Raw genomic sequence first — 17,386 nt, 5'->3', positions numbered from 1 at the left:
GTTTTTTTAATAATTATCCACTATTATCATATAATGCCTCTGCCCCTCTACGGGGACATACTTTAAATAAGGTCAAGTAAGTCATTAACATATAAAAAATATCTTGTATATATAATTTTCGTGTCACAATGTCAATGACCATAGTCCTCCGAAACGGATTGACCGATTTTTATGAGATTTTTATGCATATTAAGTACGTTTGACAATCGGTTACAATCGATTTTTTTATCATTCACAGACGGGGTCGGGTGCTTCAGCTAGTTAAATATAAGTCCAACAAAATAATGTTCATGAAAATAAAAAATTCAAATGTGAACATAATTATGTACTCAACCATTCAAGAGGTTATGAAACAAACACAAATTTCACACTTTGTATGAACCACAAGAGCGGTCCAGTAACATGACTTAACAAAGGGAATTTCCCGCTTTCCACCCGCCTGTCCAGTCATCTAGTAATGAAAGAGAGTCACTCTACGCATACTGCTCCCTGTCCCCATTCTGTTTGCGCTCGCTGAGCATTAGACGTGCTCATTCCACTTACAAATGCTGTATTCAAGCGCCCACTGCATTAACAATGTTAAAAATATCTTAATAATTGACCAACTAACCAATTATCCATTATCTTATCTTATATATATATGAAAATCAATTGCTGTTAGTCTCGCTAAAACTCGAGTATGGCTTAACGGATTTATCCTATCTTGGTCTTGAAATGTTCGTGGTTCTAGGGAAGGTTTAAAAGGTGAGAAATTTTCCAAAAATTGCCGGGAAATCTCTTTAGTAACCTTTTTTTAACACTGCGCGGACGGAGTCGCGGGCGACAGCTAGTGTCAGATAAAAATAAAAAATGTATCATTATTCATATAAAAGTCCAGTCTTTCAATAATTACTCGTTTATTTAAAGTAAAACACCTTTAAAGACTGCTACAAGATGCGATGTTACATGGTTTAAAATTTTCTCTTTACTTTTAATTGAGTTTTGCCGATTCCATAACTTTGTGTTATTTGAAACCAATCAAACTTATTCATTGGTTACGGTCGCATCGAATCACCAGTGAATCAAAAATTATTTTACTTCGCTGTCATATACTCGACCGAGAAATATTCTCGTTTCTTAGTGTAAATAAAAACATATTCATAATTAATTTGTAAAATGATCTTTTTACTGCTAGTTACGTTGCTTAGTTTTAAAATTAAAAAGTGATATGGTACATATGATATACTATTCGGTTTTATCAAAGATTTATATCACTGTATTAGAAATTTTAACATGAATTTCACCAATCTAAAGCGTGCATTGATTGATCGAATACGACTGCCTCTCTGAATGTCTATTGTGAGTACGTGTGCTGGAGGCCTATGCAACTGCGACGTATTGACATGAATAGACTGACATCACCGCACCGCCACAGCGCCGCAGCAGCGTCACGACGACCGATTTGATAACTCTACCATTTGAAAATGTCACACCATTTCAATATCAATGATACAATAGCTCCTCTCCAATACGAACACCTGTAGAAATTTAAAGTTGGAATAAAGTTACCAGATACGAACGATATTCAAATACTTTGATGAAAAACTTGCATGAAAATACTCTTTAAATAAACGACCAATATTAATTTAGTGTAGTTAGTACGTGCAACTTCATTACCAAATATGTAATCACCCTAATGAAAGGGTCATTTGAAAGCTAATAATATGATATTAGGAAACAGCGGTCGGCCTCAGTTACATTTTATAAAGTCCGCAGACGAAATAAACGATGATGAGCTTTCCGCCAAACTCCCGGCTACCGGTTCACAGAAGACCGCTTAACTTTGTAAGACCGCCACAATTACTTCTACCATCGTTAATAAGACTACCAGCAAACATTGAGAATTTTTATAGAATTTTTCATTGTTCGCTTTCCATTAATACTTTCAAATGAACTTGCACGCGTATATTCGCTTAATCCTCTCAATAAAGGTAAATCGGGCGTGCTTTAACTGGCATTGCTCTAGCAAAAATACACATCCAATGCATTTTAATTTCATTCTACTGTTATATTTTTAAATTTATATTTGTGTGTGCGAAGTGCGGTGAGCCACATAATGTATAATCATTATTAAAGAGTTAAAGCAAATTATGGTTACATTATCTATATTAATTAAGAAATCAAATCAGTTTTTGTATAAAGTGATTTTATGGCGTTTATTTTAATTTATATTATTAATACAATGATATTAAAGTGTTAAAGCTTTAGTTATTTGGGGCGTAGGTCGTGATTGCGTTCAGACAAGCCGGCGGCCTAACGAGGTAGTCTTTACTTCCCCTTTGTATTATTGTCAACCGCAATCCTGTTGCCGATTCCCTTATTCCACTAAGATTATCAGAAACATCGCCCTAAATTTGATCGTTAAACATCTTATATTTAACTTCGTTAAGCATTTCAGTGTTCTGTTTAATGCTTAATTTGCTGTAAAACGTGTTGAATTGGAGTATTGTTATCATAAAATAAACCAGTATAAATTAATTTCAATTGAATAGAAAATTAACAACAAGCTTTTGAACAAACAATACAAAGTACAGTTTACCTATATCCATGTTACCTGTCGCCCGAGACTCCGTCCCCGAGAAATTAAAAAAGACATAATTAATAGTAGTAGTAGTAGACTATGTGTTCTTCCAGATGTGTTGTTCCAGTGTTCTAAATGTATGCCAAATTTCATCAAGATCAGTTCAGTCGTTCCAGAGATACCTTCAAACAAACATCCATCCATCCATCCATCTAAACATTCGCATTTATAATATTAGTAAGAAGTAAGATTATAAATATCTTTGACAGAATTTCCTAATTTAAAATAAACTTAAATACTAAATATAATTCTTAATATCATAATAATATAACAGTAACAACTTGGAATAACGTATCGAGGATTAAAGCTAGGGAAAGCTCGCGGCGACGGCGACGGCAACGGTGGTGTAATCTTTTTAAAACTCATTCTTATGTCCGTTGAAGATCCGTACCCGATCCGTGTGCAGTGTGCAGACGTACTGTTTTCATTGTCCGAGAAGAATGCCGCTTTATTGCGAGAGAAACCAAATAACCTCTTTTATATCTCAGTTTTATATCAGAAGGTGCTTATAGGTGCGTCTGCTCCTCTATCCGTATTGAATAAGTGAATAAAAGCATTACTATATTTTTTATAAACTTATTATTTATCTAAATACGTGTTTATGAAAATATACTGATGTTTATAATATACATCGGTGGTTTCCTATATTGGTAAAATATAACAAAAGAAAGTTACCTTATACTGTGTAATGAATTAAATTATTTTTGAATTAAGAATAGTCATCAGTTCTTTAAATTAAGTTGTAAACTTTTTGATATATTTTCTATGTAATTTAATTTTTTTTTTTGGGCCATTAAATTGTAATATTTTATTTAAATTGAATTCAAATAAAATTGAAGTCTACTTAATGATGCTACTTATCTAGTTCGGAGTCAATCGCATGGCTAGGGCATCTTTGACAACAATTGTTTTCCTAGAAGCAAAAACGTGAGTTTACCACAGAACAGTTAATATTTAAAAAAACTGCACAATATATTCAGTCTTGCGCTAAGAGAACAACAAAAACATGAAATATCTTAATTACCTATGTTGAATAAGAAGTATATTTTGTCCGGGAGGATTTCTGAATAGAAAGACATGTAGATTTTAAATTAGCCAGTTCACGGTCCATCGCCTTGTCTTAAATATCGTTGTAATTTTCCTACGAAACTTATAATTTTAAAACGGTGCAACTCTGCATGCCGTATACTCGTAGGGCCGTAGCCGCATCCGTGCGCACGACGGAGGAGGGCACTCAAATGAACCATGTTGGATACTGCGAGCTAACTGCCGGAAGTAATGTCAAAGCTTTCATTGTTTCCGCCGGCACGCAGCGCACGCGCCGCTACGCCCAAAGTGAGCAATCTTACAATTGAACAGACTGAACTCCAGAAAATGTTATGTAGATAATATTTTTGACAATGGTTTTCATTAATTAAGTCTCCCGATTTCTCTATGCTCCACTTTACAAGGATTCCTTATTTCTAAAGTGTATATTATTCTCTGCTACTAACAATATCACTACTAATTCTTCAGTCCATTACCTATTGTTTTTAATTTTGATATATTTTTGCATAAAGAGAACACCTGCTTGATGTAGTCACGACTTTCGTTAATTAGTAAAAAAAACTATATATTGTTTTTGATCCACTTTATTCCTAAAATTAGTTAATAATTTATCAGCTATAGTACACTGAAGCATTAGGTTTACAATCATAAGCGTATTGTACTTATTTATTATTGGCCATATTTGCAGCGGTACGGCAGCTCGCTTACTAAACAAACTAATCTGAAAATTACACGCGCCCGCCCGGCCCCCGGCCGCCGGTATCCCGCGCACCAAGTGGCAAACTGCCCGAAATGTTAACAAACGCCGCTCTTTCGTTAATATTTACCACTTTACTAAATAGCCAACTTCACAAAGAATAAACAGTTCACCTAACTTTCTGCACCTCAACGAAATTTCATAGCGGTTTTTGTTTTTTCTCAGTTTTAGTTATGAATATGTTATTCAATGACTATCATATAGGTGGGCTGAAATGAAACGTCTTTTCCGTAAGAAATATTTACGTAATAAAATCCGATAAACGTTACCACAAAGTAGAAAATCCTTCCCCACCAGGTCGAGACATTAATTTCAAGCAAGCAATAAAGGGCCAGCGAGATGTCTTCACAACGAGCGGCAGCGGCGGCCCGTGCGGTAACGCTCTTAAACGCCGCTCTATAAATTTCTCAATAAAAACACTGCTCCCAACGTAGCCATTGAAAAACAAACCTTACGAGAAGTTGTTTAAGCACATTATTAAAGTGCTATACCAGAAAAGATATATGCACTTTCGCGAAAGACGCTAAACGAGGAAATAATTTACTTTGATATGATTCTCCTTCCGTGTTATGATTACACGGGAAACCATAACGTAACCCCTTCACGCAGAGCTGGAAATTACACGACCGCTGCGGAGGTAAATGTAATTTTTGGCAATTGATTTCACCGCCGAGATTAACGACGAGGCTTTCTCTCGGCGCGTCGTAAAATGTAAGCGAGCCTTATTCAATTAAAACAAGAGACATGATAACAATTTCAGACATCTCATTTTAACCTGATGACTCGGCAGCGACATTTAGTGCACAAATTTCATTTTAATATGACAATATAATTCACAATGTTGTTTTTACCGTCGTGTACACGTGATGCTATATTTTTCATAGAGTCTGCTTCATTAGACGGTTATTAAAACTCGAGCAAATAAGGAAACGATACCATTGTTTCACTAAAAATAACATAACTTTTTTTAGATAATCAGCTTTATTGGAATACTTAAGATAGCAGATTTTAGATAACAAAATATAAATGGTCGAGGGATAAAATTAATTAATACGGGTTAACTCAGAAAACAACGCAAATAGACAGCTATCGGACAAATGAAACCGCCTAAATTGTAAAACACATTGTAATATTCTCGTTACACTGATGAGCTCGGTTTGAATAATGTTTGATTTATAGAAATAGTTGTTGCGAGTCCAAGCCACATTTTCCACGTCATCACAGACCAAAGGATTGACTGATTTGCATTCGTGTGAAGCATCTAATCAAACAAAATATTCGATCAAAATCAAACATGAAATACTGACGGAAAATCAAAGCGGGAATATAATTATTTTGTATTGAATGTTTGATAATGTTCATTTCTAACTTATAAATCAATATAAAGTTTTGCATATTGCATATTAAAATTAAAATATCAATACTTAGTTTACTCTCGATTATTACAAGAAACCCAACATCATAAATATAAAACTGTTCTGCTCGTAAACATACAAACTTAGAACATGTTTCACAAAAGCTAAGCGATTACTAGTACATTACCCACTTAAGTGCTCCAACTTAAATGCGATATGAAAAGAGTAAGGACGAGAAAAGAAAGCCTTCGTTATCGACGAACACCTTGAAATAACATTAAACCATTAGCACTCGGCCATTTATCCCAGTGAAGAAAAAGCTTGTTGATTCAGTAGCGCCGACTCTGCCAGCTTGTTTCAATTCTGGTTTGTTTTCCTTTAATAAAGATTCCGTTTGTTTATTAAACAAAAAAAAAGAAATAAATTAATGTTAAGGTATTCAATACAAAAAATTCTAATTAAAGTTAAATAAAAATACAACTTACAATGCTTTTACTAGTTATATTTAAATGTTTATCATCAGTCTTAAATTCTATGTCGCATAAAGCTACAATTATTATAAGAGCGACACGACACGTCGAACAATTGTTGTAATTTGCCTGACCAAGGCTTGGACTACAACTAATCGATTTTGATTGTAACCAGCACGCTCGCATCTAGTGGCCGTTTCATAAAAGTTGCGCTACGGATACCCCGTAGGCTTCAGCGCTACGAATTTCTCCCGTAGCACCGTAATAGCCCATCGCTGAGCTTATTACCCGACGCTATCTATTGAGAACGGCTTTACAGGGAAATCCCGAATAGGTTGTAGACGGTGCTAAACTTAATATACTTGCAGCGTATTTTCTTTTCAACTTTCATATCTCCGATATTATCAGGTAATTTTAAAAGATTCAACAGATTATCTGCCTGAAAAAGAGAATGGTATTTATTTCCATATAATAGAATAAATCTATTAGAAATTTAATTATGTTTCGGAAACGCTTTACTACTAAAAATCTTAATTTTATAGATGAAACTGAACAACTAGCTATTTATTAAGCATGACAAGCTTAATTAAAGTGTAGCAAAGTTGGCCAGTCGTTTCGTATTTGTGGTCAGACGATGGCGACTTGCTACAAACTTGGCCTCGTAACATAGACAACCTGTTACCGAACCTCCTTTGGGATCGGCCATTGCACATCCTTTAATTTCTACGCTCGTTTTCAATTAAAATGAAATGACAATTGCATCGGCACCGCTTTGCCGTAACTTAAACCATGATAATGTAAGCGCTTGGACATTTCTATTGCTATTTGTGGGGAAGGCACACCGGATACAATTACAGGCGGCGCTGACCGCATCGCTTCGAGGAAATATAAGCTCTTATCCGTAATGGTACAGCTCTCTCATTATAGCAATCCTGAGGCGACGGTACACCTTTACGACGCTCCGCCACCCCCTTGCCCCGTCTACGGCCTCCCGACTCGAGCTTTGAATATCGACTTGCAATCAAGATAAAACTTGCCTCAATAAAGCCAATCTGTACACAACTTGATTTATTTATTTTTATTCCATCTTAAAGTGTTTACCATTAATCAAAGATTGTACGTGTTTTTCTGGAGTAAGGAAATTGAAACTTTTTAATGTAACAGGTATTGACTAATTTGTTATATCTATTGTTTTTCAAATTATATGGATGTATTAAGAAAGTATAAAGATCTCATTAACTGTTACAAAAAAAACTTTTTTAGAGTCAATTTGTACTCGTATTACGTTTCAATGTAATGTTTTAACAGCAAAGAAATATTTTGTCACAATACTCTTTGGCATACTACACATTTTCAAAGTCAATAAACATTCATTTTCTTCAGTAAACAAGCAACGGACCGGACTATTGTGAACGTATTTTTCTTTGCGCAAACTGACATCATAAAACTCGTTAAACTGAAGGCCGTAACGTTTTTCTACTACCTCATGGTAGGTTAGTACAGTTTTATAGAGGCTATCCTCCTGAAAAAGCCAATACAAAACGCGTGAAGTACTTAATGTGTACAGACCGTAATATCAATAAAGAGGGGAGAGGTGTAGGCTCAATAGGGGCTGAGTACACCTGATTCCGCCGTCAGGTGTCGCCTTCGCGTCGACTTTCCTTCGATACTTAAAATATGGCATGTCATCTGCCTTGATCCCGTTACTCGTTTGTTATACAAGATTTGCTTGCGTTGTTTGGCAATGCGATACACGATACCCTAATTCTTTTTGAATTTTGTCGAAACATAAAATAAATTATAATACTTATAGCTTTATTGTTTAAAAACACATATTATAAAGTATCTAAATAAAGCATGTATTACTCCGTTTGTAGCAATGCGAGTTGTGGATGATTTTTTTACGGTTCACACTTCGATAAACTGATGCACGTGGTTGAAATGTGGGTCACTTAGCGGACAAAATATATTTTCACCCCAGTTGTAATATACCGCATTTCCCCTTTACTCCGATTCTATTTTTATTTCTCCCCACGCGTGTATTGTTTGCGTATTTAAATATGTGTAAGAGATTTCTCTCCTAAAAAGGGCGATAAAAGCGTTGACTGTCAACACTGAACAAGTTTACTTTTTTCGTGATCGTTTTATTTTTGTCTCGAATGAATTTTACAACTCTACAATACATTGACTGCATGTGGTCATGGAAGTTATTCTTTTTACTATTACTTTATATCTATTTAGTCAAATATAGTATAGTCATATTAATTGCGAAAGTTTGGATGAATTGTTATTATGTATTTCCGAAACGGTTAAACGAATCTCGTTGACATTTGGTACAGATGTAGAGCATGTCTGAAAGAACACATACGCTACTAAGTTTTTTTTTTAATTCTGCATGGACGAAGTCGTGGGCTAGTAATAAATAAAAGAATTGTATTATTCCGTTAGCTACATCGTATAAATATTTACTTAATTATCCTGAGGGTTATCGAGCAACGAGAATGTGTAACGTATTCCCAAGGTAACGTTCGTAACGCAGAGTTGAACTACGCAAAGATACTCTGTAACAGTGACAACATATAAATATCGGACTATGAGTTAGGTTCACTATTGTAGCCAAAACACATCCTCTATTTTAGGGTTGTCAATCAATGCATTTTTTTCTACTTAGAAAACAAACGTTCCATTTCTCCAACACGAATATGTATTTCTAGACGTAATCGGAAATGATCAACTGTATCTTTGTATAGATAAAAATAACTTAATAATAAATATTACTTACATCTTCACTGTAATCCTATATATTAAAAATAATACATAATACATTAAATAGCAGCTGCAACAAGCCTTTGTAGAAGGATGACAACTGTGACAGTCATAGTATTGAATGTCAGAGCCGTTCCGCTCCATTTGTGAATGTAGAACGAGCTATTATAATCAATGCACTTCGTTATTTCCCCCTTTATTGTATAGGCTTATTGATCCGAAACATTTTATATGAAAATATAAAATTATTCAACCCAACTTTGTTTCCATTTATCTATGCTAATAATAGATTAAACCATTATTTTTTTCTAAAATTAAAACATTTAAATAATTATAAAAGTGTTATAACATTATAAATATTTATATCGAAAGCAAATCTAAATTGAGTTCTCACCGCCCTCAATCAAGTTACCATGAAATTTATCAAGGCGTAATTAATGACTAAATGCAAATGCTTAAAAATAACTCGGCTATATCCAATTTAAGTTTAATTTTCTTACCATAAATTCGGTTTAGCTCCCCGGAGCGGCGCGGGATTGAAACGTTGACTTCCCGCAAAATTGCACCGAACATTTTTATCCCTTTGTATTGTAGCTGAGATATTTAAGAGAGGATCCTTTAAGTCTTTGTAATATTGTAACTCGTTTTGATTGTCAACCAATGAAACGTCGGCTTCGGCTTCATTGTGCTTTGAAGCTGAGTAAATTTAAAACTCTTTTCCCCGTAGTTGTTTGTAAGCTCAAAATTATTTTACTCTTTTTTATACTTTACATAATATAGACATGTATATAAATATCATCAAGCTTAATCTCTATTGATTACTGAAGTATGAAAAGTTTATTTGTAATATCTTGTTAATTAATCAATTAAATACTTTTCAGGTGTCCGCCAGCCCACCATCTGAATGAAATAGATATCGCATCGTGACAATTAATACCAGACCATCAGACTTTTATCATACAAAGATCAGTAAGCAGTTTTCGTGTTGAAAAATGACTTGTGAAAATTACATATTACCAAAAAGGTTGCATGTAGTACATTTTCAATCCTTTCTTTACTTCTCACATTTATCTTACAGTCGTTGGATGAAGTTTAACAATAGTCTCATAACTTCTATCGTTAGCATCATGACATTAGTACGAAGATGAGGTAAAGAAATTAAAAATTAAATACGATGCAAATTATAGACGATAATGTTATTCGACGAACTAGAAGCAAACGCCGTTACACATGAGCTAACTCCGGCGCGAACGTAACTTGACATTTAAATATGAATACGTCGTCGTTGCGTCTACGAGTTCGCTAATAATGTGTGATTTTTCCGCGCATCTGAGCCCAGCAGCCGCCGCGCGCGATGCACCGAGACGTGTCGTGTTCTGCCTTAATCAATACCTTGTAACAGCTAATACGCTTCGCTTAATCGACGCAACAAAGTATGCAGGAAAATATATTTCCAGCATCATCATTAAAGTTAACTTTAACCTTATTAAGGAAAGGCCTTGTCTTACGAGCCTGTAATCATGTTGGCACGGACATAAAACTTTTTTCTTTTTATAAAATGTTGACCTAATTTGTTATACCTTCAAAAGAAATCATATTTTTGAAGAAGGACAACTTCCATGTTGATGCAAATAGATGTTAGGCTTTTGAAGGAATTTAATTTCCATTTGTAGACTTCTAAAAGTAATATCTAACGATGAGTCAATATTAATTTTAGACTAGAACTTATTAAGTAAATATTTTTCCAGATTAGTGGACACATCTTCCTTATTCATCGCATTGACTTATACGTGTATATTCTATTTTTGAAAAAAAAAAATCTCTTTGGTTACTTCCTCGATTGGGATCCAAATATGTTACAATAGGTATTATTCTAAAGTTCTTTTCGGTAACAATAATGTTACACATTCGTCTTTTTATTTTCAATAGTGAAACTGTCTCGGCGAACGGACTACTTTTTTGCAAACTTGAGATAACAACTTCGTGATAGGCATTTGTTTGGGGGAGTAATTTGAGTCAACGGGAAAGCATTTCTCGTAAATTGACGTCACCCCTCGCGCGATAAAAGTTTTGATTCATATCCTTTTGTGTGAAACGAAAAAGATATACACTTTTATAAACACGTGCATACTTTTGATGGAACGAGGTTTTAATGATCGCAATATTATTTTATTTTACTAACTTTATAATCTTACGGAACTAGATAAAAAATCTTGTTCAATGTCTCGATTGAACCGCGAAATTCACTTTAACTTCCTATAACGTAGATAAATCGTGAATAATTATTTAATTTGTAATTTTTTTTCCAGTTACACCGGGCTGCAAATAATCAATCAACATACGAGTGATCGAACCGTAATCCAACTCACTTGTATTCCAACAACAACACGGTGTAGGACGAAGAAGAAAAAATGGAAGAGAAAGAATAAAAATAGTACAAGTAGCACCTCACTTGCAAAACTGAAAGACATTTCCAATTGCTTTCATCACTAATCCAATTTTATTACTCAGACACAGACTATATTTTACAAGAAATAAATTTGCAATAAATAAATCTGGAGACGGGAGAGGTAAGCATATTTAAAACGTGGCCGAGCATAAAATATATAAATAGATTGTACATCCAATAAAGTGATTTCAGCCAAAGGAAGCAAGACGATAACCTACTTACTGATCCGCCGTATTCTATTTGCCTGTAATAATCGCGATGACAATCTGATATTACATAAAAGATTTGCCCTCTTTTCGATCGAAATGCGATTTTCTCCCTCCGCAGTTATTGTCGGCTCGCCTCGAATTTTTTCTTTATTGAAAAAGAAGCGCTACTACGATAGAAAATTTTTGAATGTATTCCAATGAATAAGAAATTTTGGCGCCAAAGAATCCATACTACTGAGTTGAATAAAGCGGAGGATAACAAATTGAATCGCGCTATAGAGATATGAAATTAAACTAATATTCGGTTTACGACAGTTGGACAAGACAATAGTATAATTAATCTTTTAGTTGCTAGCCGCTGAAAATGGTATCTTTACTAAGAATTTATAAGTCACATTGTCGATCCCGTCGTGTCCCAATTAGCAAATAATGAAACACGATTCGATCAATTAGATGTTTATAATCGGTATTAATTAATGAAATGTTTTCTTACGCTGTGTTGGCTGCTTAATTAGTATCGGATTCTGTATTCAGGTAAATTAATTTATTTTAAAGTCATTTTAACTAAAAAATGGTTGCTATTTGTTATCTACAGGTAGGTATTAGATATCTTAATTAATCGATTCGCACAAATGTATTTGTTATAAGTTATAGTTTGCAAAGATATGTTCACCGCGAATAATACTCCGCTGATGTGACAAATGTTTAAACAAGCGTGACTCCAAATTATCTTACATTCGCGTCACAGCCCCTTAATAGAATTTGGTCCCTACTCAAACAACCCTTCGGTGTCGTGCTAATGTAACGGAGTACACAACCAATAGTCTCTTAACACCGTTCAAACAAAACTGGGCCTATGGGTTGCAGGCTATTACGGACGGGTGTCGCGAGGAGTAGCTCAATGGCGACCCGACAATGCGGCTAGATAACGTCGGCATCGAATTCGGCGGTTGGTTTGCAGCATTAGCTCCTGGAATAAGTTTGTTCATTACGCGAGGGAACAATGAATAACAAACGCCGTAGGCTCGGCGGCTGCAAAGGAAACGTGCGCCGACGCCGCGACAATAGCCCGCCCGCCTTATCGCGCCGGAACGCGTCGACCGCTTTCTCCCCGCGCACCCTCCCCCGCACCCACCGCTACAGCTACTTGACGTATGAGCGCGGAATAAATGGGAAAACTTTTAGCAGCTGGCGTTATGGGAAAACAAACAATTGATCATTTTTAAATGAGCAAATGTTTCATTAATACTTAATCTTTCCTATAATTGCCATTTATATTTCAATTTAATCATTACAATAACAGTAAATTAATAAACAAGAATTACTTATTACCATATTTTAACACTCAGTTACTTTTCAGTGTGACTTGTAAAATAAAATAAATTGTTGTACAAAGTCTCTTCACAGCTTTCTCTTAGCCTAATATAAGAAATGACCTGGACAAATCTCAGCTTTGGACGATTTATAATGTCACGACTGTACGCAGTAACAAGTGCGAAGAATGAAGACGTGGTGCGGTTTTCGAGTAAAATCCTCACATAATTCGGGTTTCGGGACGATGTAACCGTGATAAATGAGATGGTTCGTTGTCGACGAAACCTGCAAAATGTGCGGTTAACCGCTACGATACGACTTTATCAACGGTGACTTTTGAAGATGCTAATTTAGACACATTCGATGTATCTCCATTATCATTTTGTATTGTTTGTATACATTGTTTTATTCATTGATAATGTCTTATCAATAGTAAAATATTTATATGTTTGCTTATGGTTGATTATACTTTGTTTTTGTTAAACTTAAAACGATGTAATATTCTTTACTTGTTTTTTCGTAAATTTTCTCGTATATAAAAAGTTTGATGTGAATATTTAATATTATTAATTGTATCAAGTAATTTGTTTATATTGAGTGAATGCTGTATCAGTATCTTTTTACGTGTTAATGTTATAAATGATAATAAAATAAATTAAAGTAAAAAAACTTTGTTTTTATTTCCTCATTAAAATACATTTAATAAAGAAAAAGAAAGCTAAAAAGTAATTTAAATAGGATTATTTTTTTCCTATATTTAAGAGAAATTATAGAACCCAGAACATTTCCAATTTTTCCCAAATACTAAAGATTTCAACGAACAAAGAATTATCGAACTAAATTAGCTTACATCTTGTTAAGTGATCACAAGTATTGGGTTTGATTCCCAAGCAAGAAGTATTTTACATAACTAACTTCGAATCAATGCAAGTTAATAAGCTATGTTGACTAAATGGAAAACATAGGTAGACGATAATACAGTAATTTAGACCTGACACGACTAGGTTTTGAAGGTGCGATTTTGTAGGCATTACTTTGCTGTATTAATTCGTATGTCACATTGATTCTGTGATACGTATGACTCCAATTGCTGCGCGACAGTTGCTCCTGTTGTTGCCTTATGACATTTGCCGTGACATCGCACCTTAATAATCTTGTTAAGAACTGAAAACGTATTATTAACCATGGCAGTTAAAGAATAAGATGTGGGACCACTTATCTCATACAGGTTATCCCCTTCCGTTAATATGTTTCAATATACCAAATCTAAATCTAAGCCCGAAACTGAAGATTAGTTATATGATCAGGTTAATACAAAGAAATAGCTAATTTGGGCGGTACAGGGATCTAAAACAGTAAGTAAAAAACGCCTAAAATAATAAACAAACAAATCTACCTTTGAATAATAAAAATACAAAAAAAATACGACTCCACACTATAGGACTAGCGCCTGCGGTTTATTTCTTTTCTTCAATCAAAAACATTTGCTCTAAATATGCTGGTTACGGATTGTTAACTATATAACATAGGTTATGTTATCGTCAAAAATACATAAAGGTGATTTTAATATTTTTAGTGGAAATAAACAACATGGTTCCTGAATTTCATCGACTATGCCTGCAGCGAGCATCAACTACCTTTTCGTCGAAATCCCGTCAAAATCGGTCCATTCTGGATATTACTCGGAACAATCGCGGCCTCGCAGACGAACATACAGAGATAAACAAAAATTTTAAAAATTGGTTTTTCATTATCGGTACGTAACATAACATTTTTGTTTCTATATTACATACAAAAACTTCAATTTTATTATATATATATAAAGATATTAGCTAAGAATTGAAACTGCTTAGCTGCTTAGCGGGGTCATAGTTAAGCGCTAATTTTTTCATTGTAAAAAATACCTTGGAAACTTTACTGTAATGGAGTAGATCAAAAAGACCTGGAGGAGTGGCAAGAAAAATAACAACACAACACTGAACAGATGAAACGTAACTATTAGTCCAGTAATTACATATAACTACAGTTGTAGCTTTTATTGACGTAGTAATTGTTTCTACTGCAACGGCTATGGGTAAAAGGAATTTGATATTTTGTCTACTTACGCGGTAAATAATGTAACACGGAGTTATTTATGATTAATCCAATTTTAATAAACTGTCGGGAACCTGTAGTTAAGGGTTAAAAAAAGATTCAATAAAAATTGTAATTCAATTTCTTTTTAAAATGCGAAAGCTTTGTTGATGAAATAACATGTAAAGTTGAAACAGCCGCGCTACAATATGCATATATTGCTTTTGTAATTAAATCGAGACAATTTCAGTAAACGATAAAAAGCGACTAAAAGTCATTGTCCCGGATAGGTAGGCGACTGAATGAACGTTTTACCGGGTTATGTTGAATATGCACGTGCTTTTTTTTAATTTGACAGGTGAACGAACACGCCTTACTCCCGCCTATTGTATTGTGAAAGTATCGAAATTGAAAGAGCGCCCTCCATTTGGAGTCTATATGAGAGCCGCCGGCCGGTAATCGGTCGACCATTCGTTTCTCGCTCTCTGAATATCCAAATCATTTTTCCTCAATTTCATTGCACCGCCAATGCCATTTGCGAGCGTTGATTTTTAAATGTTCCGAACGGAATCGTCGATAGCGGTCTGATAAGTTAATTACTCCAGTTATCTGACGTTTTATTAACGAGAACAGACGCTACTGACTATTTGAGGTTTTTATCAATATATTCTGAAATGAATAATTGTTTTTTACATCGCTCGTTTATTTATGTCACAGTATTCCTAACATTTCACATCTTCTAATAAATAAAATACCATCGCCTGTGTACGGTCAGCAGAGATCATAAGATGCATTTCCGAGTTTGTATGGTATTTAAAAAAAAAAGTTTTGAAAAAGTCTACATTGTCCCTAGAACTGGAAATATGTACCTTACAACCTTAACTATATACATTTAAATATGTATAATGTTTTAAAATAATGTGTGCTAAAGAATTATTTACCATATACCCAATTCCAAACTTTTGTGATTATACCTTAATCCTTGCACATAAATGTTACATTGCAGAAAGTTCTAAAAAGTAATATTTGCAACAATAAGATTCTGGTCAGCTACACGGTATTGATTAAACTATTTGCATGTCTAAACGTCTATTAAGATGTTCGTAGACACAACAGTGTCGATAGCAAACGTGCCACAGGACTATGATTAGATGATGAGCTTGAGTTGAGGCTTCGATGCAATCGTTATGACAAATTACTGACTGATGGTAGATGCTTGTAGTTGCAACAATAATAGCTCTATATCAATGCAGATTACGATGAATGACGATCATTAGCTACATTCGAACTACAATAAGCATTTGCAGCCGCAGAAATTGTACACGGGGAGATAAAGCTCTGATTATGTTCTAGGCACGATAATATAACCAACTGCTTTTTAGGACAAGATTTAAACTGTGATTATTTAGTATACCTACTGTTCTAAACAAGCTATATTTTTTCATTAATCTGGTAAAAAATCCTAAAATTACAGTTATAATAAAACCTTGACTGTTCTAAAAATTTACCCATGATGCATTATAACGGTCTTCGAAATTACTGTACAGTACAACTAATACAGCATTTAATTACAACTTTTGAACAAGACAATGAAATGCATATATCGAAAGGGTGTATAAAAGCCCGCTATTGCCTCATGAATAGTAAGCCATTTATTCTATTTGCTCTTTACAAAGTATTCACGCCATGTAATAACTTCAGAGCCCACGTTTTCAGTATTTCACTTTTTAAATTGAATGACATAGCAATTTCCTAGACACTGCTTTTTAAAAGGTTTCATACGATTCACATTCAAAGTGTGGACATTTAAGTTATTCGTAGGTATGAATGGTCACGAATGGGCTCATCGTATGCAGCATACAGACACGTGTGCTCCGCATCATGCGATTCACTCGAATGCAGGACGTAGCGTCGTCCAATTTCGCGCGCTAAATTGTTCATAACGGAAGTTCATATCCGGACGTCGGGCCTGCCTGCGCTCCGGGCGAGATTAGGCGGTAATTACCATTTCCTGTGACACAGGACGCAGACAACGTCGAGGAAGACGCGATTCCTTCTCCGCAGCGACGCGGCGGAAACATTCCGCATTCGACGCCGCACGAGGAAGGAAAAATCGTTACAACAATTACTTCCCGCCGATATTGGATTCGTAATTAGCTCCCGTCTTTCTTTATATAGAATTCGACGACTGGAAAGTGACAAGGGATGATATTTGTTTTATACATAAGATTCCGGAACACAGGCAGATATTTTAAGGCTCGAGTGAAAGGCACGCTTAAATTGAGTGTAGAGCATTTCATGCAGGAAAAACTGATTATGCAGCGAT

This window comes from Papilio xuthus, unplaced genomic scaffold, assembly GCF_000836235.2.
Source record: "Papilio xuthus unplaced genomic scaffold, Pxut_1.1 DF826115.1, whole genome shotgun sequence".
Lineage (NCBI taxonomy): Eukaryota > Metazoa > Arthropoda > Insecta > Lepidoptera > Papilionidae > Papilio > Papilio xuthus.
This window is presented reverse-complemented; position numbering follows the sequence as displayed.